The sequence below is a fragment of the Pteronotus mesoamericanus genome, unplaced genomic scaffold (genome assembly GCF_021234165.1).
Source record: "Pteronotus mesoamericanus isolate MK-2021 breed Mesoamerican mustached bat unplaced genomic scaffold, CSHL_Meso_final contig_50, whole genome shotgun sequence".
Taxonomy (NCBI): domain Eukaryota; kingdom Metazoa; phylum Chordata; class Mammalia; order Chiroptera; family Mormoopidae; genus Pteronotus; species Pteronotus mesoamericanus.
The window spans coordinates 13,183,182-13,190,741 of record NW_026555186.1 but is presented as its reverse complement, the minus strand read 5'-3'; the positions used below and the strand labels follow the sequence as shown (position 1 = coordinate 13,190,741).

General features: G+C 37.2%; 1 non-coding gene across 1 annotated transcript; it reads left to right on the top strand.

Annotated features, from left to right (window-relative positions):
• Positions 1-1,215: 1,215 nt before the first annotated feature.
• On the top strand, positions 1,216-1,342 carry LOC129074740 (U6atac minor spliceosomal RNA). Its single transcript, XR_008529558.1, has one exon. It is a non-coding gene; the product is annotated as a U6atac minor spliceosomal RNA (small nuclear RNA).
• The last annotated feature ends 6,218 nt before the right edge of the window (positions 1,343-7,560 follow it).

Genomic DNA, 7,560 nt, shown 5'->3' with positions numbered 1-7,560 from the left:
AAACTTTCTAGTTTGATGTAATTACATTTGTTTATTTCTTCTTTTGTTTCCCTTGTCTGGGGAAATTATCAGAAAAAATATTGCTACAAGAAATGCCAGAGTTTTTACTACCTATGTTTTCTTAAAGAACTTTATGATTTTGTGTCTTACATTTGTCTTTATTCCATTTTGAGTTTATTCTACTGTAATGTGTAAGAAGGTAGTCTAGTTTTAATTTTAGCATGTATATGTTCATTTTTCCCAACATTATTTATTGAATGGACTGTCTTTGCCCCATTATATGTTATTGCAAACTTTGTCAAATATCAATTGACCATAAAAGAGTGGATTTATTTCAGGGCTTTCTATTCTGTTCTATTGATCTATCTGTCTGTTTTTATGCCAGTATCATGCTGTTTTGATTCCTATGGCCTTGTAGTATAGTTTTATATCAGGTAGGGTTTCTCCAACTTTGTACTTTCTCAAGATTACTGTGACAGTTCTGCGTCTTTTGTAGTTCCGTATAATTTTTTGAAATATTTGTTCTAGTTCTGTAAAATATTCCATTGATATATTGATAAGAATTTTGTTGAACCCATAGATTGTTTTCAGTAGTATGAGCATTTTAATGATGTTAATTCTTCCTATCCATGAACATAGTATATGCTTGTACTTATTTGTATCTTCTTCAATTACTTTTCTCAGGTTTCTTTTTCTTTTCTTTTTTTTTTCTTTTTTTTTTTTTAAGTACAGATCTTTTATAGTCTGGACTCAGTTTATTCCTAGGTATTATTTTTATGAAATTGTAAATGGGATTATTTTCTTAGTTTCCTTTTTTGATAGTTTATTACTGGTATGTATGAATGCAACTGATTTCTGAATTTTTTTTTTTTTGTATCCTGATACTTTACTGATTTCATTTCTAACTTTTAGCAGTTTTTGGTGGAATCTTTAGGTATCTTAGGAATCTTTAGGATAGGTGACAGTATCATGTCATCTGCAAATAATGACTGTTTTAGTTCTTTCTTTCCAATTTGGATGCCTTTTATTTTTTCATATTGTCTAATTACTGTGTTTAGGACTTTTAGTACTATGTTGAAAAAAGTGGTAAAAGCAGACATCATTTAAAATTGTAGGAGAAATAAAGAGTTTCCCAGACAAGAATAAGCTAAAGGAGCTTGTTACTATAAAACCAGTATTACAAGAAATGTTACAGGGTCTTTAAAAATAAAAAGACTGTTGAATGAACAAAGAGAAAGTGAGCACACCCCTTGACAAGTATGGGAAGAGGTTCTTGGGCCTAACAATATGGATAGGGTTAAGGCATTGCCACCTACTTTGTGGCATCTAACCATCATTTTTAAAAGAAGACGTAGAAAAAAACAAAACAGAGGAACATAGTTAAAAGAGTAAAATGACAATAAATACATACCTATCAGTACTCACTTTAATTGTAAATGGCTTAAATGTTCCAATCAAAAGACACAGTAGCTGAATGGGTAAAAAAAAATAAGACCCATGCTGTCTACAGGAGACCCATCTCAGAACAAAAGGTGCACACAGACTAAAAATAAATGGATGAAAAAAATATATTTTGTGCAAATGGACATAAAAAACCTGGAGTAACGATACTTTATATTTATATAACAAAAATAGACCCAAAAAAAGGCTATAGTAAAAGACAAAGGAGGATAGTACATAATGAAAAAGGGAAGAATCCAAAAAGAGGATATTACTTTCGTAAACATTTATGCACCCAACATAAGATTATTTATATATAAAGCAAATCTTGATGGACATAAAAGGAGAGATCAATAGTAACACAGGCACAGTAGGAGATTTTAATATCTCATTGACAGCAACATATAGATCTTCAGGACAGAAAATCAGCAAGGAAATAGCAGCCTTAAATGACTCACTAGATCCAATAGATGTATTTGATATATTCAGAGCACTTCATCCCAAAGCAGCAGAATATACATTCTTTTCGAGTGCACATGAAACATTTTCTAGGAGAGACCACATGTGGGGACACAAAACAAGTCTCAATAAATTTAAGATTGAAATCACATCAAGCCTCTTCTGAGACAAAAATGCTATGAAACTAGAACTGAATCACAAGGAAAAAAAATGAAAAACACACACAAAGATACAGAAGCTAAATAACATGTTACTAAACAATGAATGGGATAACAATGGGGTAAAGAAAGAAATCAAAATATACCTTGAAACAAATGAAAATAAGAACATAGCAAACTAAAGTCTACAGGACACAGCAAAGAGTTCTAAGAGGGAAATTAATAGCATTACAGGTCTACCTAAAGAAACAAACAAAAAAAGTCAAATAAACAATCTATTTATACTTTAAGAAACTATAAATTAAACAATGAACAAAGCCCAAAGTGAGTAGAAGAAAGGAGATAATAAAGATCAGAGCAGAAATAAATGAAATAGAATTTAAAAAGATAATACAAAAGATCAATGAAACCAAGTGCTGGGTTTGTTTTGTTTAAAAAAAGTTGCTAAACCTTTGATTAAACTCCTCAAGAAAAAAAGAGAGCTGAAATAAATAAAATCAGAAATAAAATGAGAGGCAACAACTTACATCAAAGAAATACACAGGGTTGTAAGAAAATACTATGAACAATCACACATCAAAAAATTGGACAATCTGGATGAAATGGACAAAATCCTAGAAACATCTTCCAAAACTGAATAAGAATCAGCAAATCTGAATAGACAGATTACAACTACTGAAATTGAAGCAGTAATCAAAAACTCAACAAACAAAAGTCTTGAACTGGATGGCTTCACAGGTAAATTTTACCAAACATTCAAAAAAGAGATAACATTTCTCCTTCTCAAAGTATCCCCAAAAATTTAAGAGTAGGGTACATTCCCACGCTCACTTTATGAAGCAAGCATTATTCTAATTCCAAAAACAGATTAGACATACTGAGAAAGAAAATTATAGGACAATGTCCCTAATGAACATAGATGTTAAAATCCTCAACAAAATACTACAAACTGGATCCAGCAATATGTTAAAAAGATCATACACCATGATCAAGTGGGATCTATTCCTGGGATGCAAGGTTGGTACAATATCTGCAAATCAATGAATGTTGTACACCACATAAACGAAATGAATTATTAAAATCACGTGATCATAATCAATGGATGCAGAAAAAACATTTGATAAAATCCAGCATCCATTTATGATAAAAACTCTTTCAGCACACTGAGGATAGAGGGGACATACTTCAATGTAATAAAGGCCACATGTGACAAACCTGCAGCCAGTATTATACTCAATGGGCAAAAACTAAAAGCTTTTCCCTCAAAATTGGGAACAAGGCAGGGATGTGCCCTTGTTTTTGACTGAAGTCATTTAAAAGCCATCAGAAGCATTCCAAAGTTTAGCTTGGATTGCCCTCTGCTGGTCATATAAATTAAAAACTATTTCACAATAGAGCTCCTCACATACAGGTTGAACTTGTTATTTTGTTTTAGTTAATTGGAGCACACTGATTGTCAATAGCCCTTAAGTTGTAATCATATAATCACAAACAGATGTTTTATATAAGCTTCTCTTAATATTGATTGCTTAGTGAATGAATAGCTTGTGAAGTTTTTAAAAATGTTCTCATAGATGATAGATAAGTAGGCAGATAAGATGATGGATAGATGAAAGGATAAGTAGATAGGTGGTATTTGATATAAAGATAAAATTGTAGTGTCTAAGTTGTATAGGGCAACTAATATATAATGCTATAGGTTGATTTATGTCCCCCAAAACTCATGTGTTGAAGTTCTAACTCCAGTAACAAAATGTGACTGCATTTGGAAATAGAGTCTTTTCATATATAATTAGCACAGATGAGGTCATCCTGGAATAGACTGGGTCTCTAATCTAGTAAGACTGATGTCCTTATAAAAAGGAGAAATTTGAACACACACATACATGTAAACAAACATCCACACAGGAAGGATATCATGTAAACATGGAGGAATAGGGAGAAGCTCCTATAGGCCAACAGATGCAAAGAACAGCCAGCAAACCACCAGACAAGAGGCCTGGAGCAGATTCTCACAGCCTCAAAAGTAACTAACCCTGCCCACACTTTGATCTCAAAGTTCTAGATGACACATCTATGATAGAGAATAAATGTTTTGTTTGAGCCATCTAGCCTGTAGCTCAAAACTTTGACACAGCAGCCCTGGGAACTAAGGCAAATGTAAACTTAGAAATGCAAAACTCATGGCACGTTGGGAAGGTATGAAGAACACTGTAGCAACTGCCACATCCTGGCAACTGGGGTGGACCCAGAGCCTTGCAGTTGCTCCCTGATGGGACACTCCCACAGGCCTCTGCAGTCTCAGCATCATTGCCACTAGCACAGGAAAGACCAAAGCTCAAGACGAGGGCAGGCAGTAGGGAGGGGCAGAGCTGGATTAAAACTCAGATCTTTCAGCTTCCTGATTTGAAACTCTGCCTCTTCTGCTGGAAGAGAACTGTGCTGCCTCAGAGATCTGGTGTCTGTGAACATGCACGTGTGCACATGTATACATACATCTGTCTACACATACACCTGCATAGGAACACGTGTGCACTCTTATGCATGCATTCTCCCCTGCATGTACACGCACGCACGCATGCACAAACTCACACATAAAAATGCCTGTACATCCTCACACTCATACTACCACATGTTCACATACTCACTTTCACACTCTAACAGGTACACATATATATGCACATAAACACCTGTATATACACAGGCTGCACATTAATACAGACACAAAGTCATATATACAGCCCAATGACTAGGAAAAAAGTCATGTCTTAAATTTAATTCTTAGAAAAACAATCACCACCTGCCAGTAGCAGCCACTTCTATTCCTCGAAGTAAGGAGGTTGATCACCTTACTTCCTCTCATGGTATTCTGTACAGCAACACATTGGACCAGGGGACTCTTCACAGAAAATGAAGTTGCAGAAATAAAATAATGGGTTATGATGTTCCTTCTTTATTTGTCCATGAATATGTTAGTGTATAAACTACATAATTCTGTAGTGATGTTACAACAATTTATCACAAGCTGAGCAGCTTAAAATAACACAGATTTGTTATGTTACAGTTTGGGACATCTAGAGATTGATCCTGACCTCAATCTGCTATCATAAAGAGTTCTCAAAGTTGGATCCTTTTGGAGCTTCTACGGGAGAATCTGTTCTCTTGCCTTTTCCAGCTCCAAGAGGTCAAATCCATATTCTTTTTCTCATGGCTCTTTCATCTTGAAAGCCGTCAGTGGCAGATTGAGTCCTCATACCACATCCCTCTGTCCTCCTCCCTCCTCTGCCACCTTCATCCACTGATAACGATGCTATAGTTATATTGGCCCATGAGGATAATCCAGGATAGCATCCCCTACCTTAAAGTCGGCAGACCAACAACTTAATTCCATCATCACCATAGTGCCCCTTCTCCACGAAAGTCGCCACACCCACAAGTCTGGGGACTGGAGCATGGACATCCTTGGGGGTTTTATGCTGCCCAGTACATTGCCCCATTTATTTCTCCCCCCTCACCATTCTCCAACCATGTAATAAAAGCTGTGCCTAACAGTGCCTGCTCTGTGTCTCAGGGTGTAAAGACATTGAAGGAGGAGTGTGACCCAGAAAAAGAAATAGCAGCACAGACAGCTTTTTCCCTAGTTATTTGAAATATAAATGAAAATATAATAAAAATGGAAAAAGTAATTCCAGTAAAGTCTCCCTCACCTATTAGAGCCTCGATAATGGGCTGTTTTAATTACGCTGTCAGCTGACTGGACTCTGGACTAAACGAGCCCCGATGGGTTTGGTTTTTAACTGTGCCTCTTTTAATTTTGCAGCTGTTAACTCAGTATAATGTATTAACAAATATTGCCATCAAAGCATGTTAAATAGCCTACCCAAATTTCTGCAAGAAAAGTGTAGAATTTTTGAGATCTTCAGTCACCTGCATTTAAGCAACATGTTGTATGGTAAATGTGTCTTCTGTCACATGTGCCACCAGGGGGCACTGTGGAGCTGAAGAGGAATTCATAGTCCTAAAAGGCATCTAGTTACACCACAGGAAAGGCGACAGGCAATGGATTTTGTTAGGACCTTATTCAGTAAGATCTTTGGGGATGGCAGAAAAGTGTCTTATTAAGGCCAGTTTATCAATTTTTAAAACAATATTTGTGAACAGTTTTTACTTGTAATAATTTTGTCTTTGCTGATTTTTTTCAAAATTGTCTCTGAGTTATCCTCTGTCATTCTGTAATTAGTTATTTTCATTGAAAAAATGTTTTATCTTCCTTTGACTGGCACACACATGGCCACAGCCACACATACGTAGTTGGTTTCCCCAGCACAGAATCTCAGTGCTTGGGCAAATGGCCCTGGGTAGGGCTTAGACCTCCACCCATGGAAGCCTCTGTCTATGGACCCTCTCTCTATATGTACTTGCGGGATCCTGAGCTAGGAAGGCACGAGCTAGGACAAAGCAAGAAGAGCAAAGTCTTGAAAACTCACAGAGTAAACAGGTCAAAATCTGGACACCAAGGTCATCCCCATGGGGAGCAGCAAAGAGGATTAAGGTAGGTGTGTCTTAGGTGCAGGTGTTGGGAGTAGGCAGCTTTCCCCAAATCCTCAGTTTTTGCTGACTCCCTCTGTCCTGGCTGCCAGGACTGCATTACCTAACATCTTGTTATTTACTATTAAATTACCTGAAATGAACATCACAGTGAGCCTAGATCCCCCGAGCCCACCCCCTGTGCCTGAGGCAGGAGAACCAACAATAGGGCACTCAAGGTCTGGACTTTGCAGCTGAGCTGTGAAACCCTGTTGGTCTTCCTCTGCCTTTAGGGCATTTCTGTGGGAGGCACCTATGAGACTGCCTGAGCACTGAGGGTGGGCCTCTCTGCTGTGTGCATCGTACTGCCCTGGAGGGCAGATGTACGCAGGTGTTGTGCCTTCTCAGTAAACGGAGATGTAAGCTTGTCACAGCAGGACTAAGGTGACATTCCTAGAGCTTTCTCCTGGGAGCAAGCTTCTGTGGGAGACACAGCGGAGGTTTCCCTTAGACTAACCAACAGGCATTCTAAAGCTGCAGTGCAGTGTCTGGCAAAGAAAGGGCTGACACCTCTGCCATTTAGTGCATATGCCTTTTTTCTTTTTTCTGGAGATCTCGGCCACGCTTTCGGCACCAAATTAACTCCTATTCAGTTTTAAGACCTCAACTAAGTTTAACTTTATCTCATAGAAGACTTCCTGGAATCCTCAGACTTAATAAAACATTCCTAGTATTTTCTCCTGCTATGCCACGTACTTTACCCTTTGCAGCACTTACACAGCTGTGATTTGACATTTTATGTGTTTTTATGTTTAACTCCTGGATCCCTACCCAAAAATGTAAGCTCTGTTAGGGCTGGGACCTGCCTGGTTTTTTGCTTATTGTCAGACTTTCTAGAAATTTAAGAAATATTTAGTGAGTAAATGAATTATTTTTTATGACAGCATTATGCAGGAGAAATTGAAAATTGATAGGA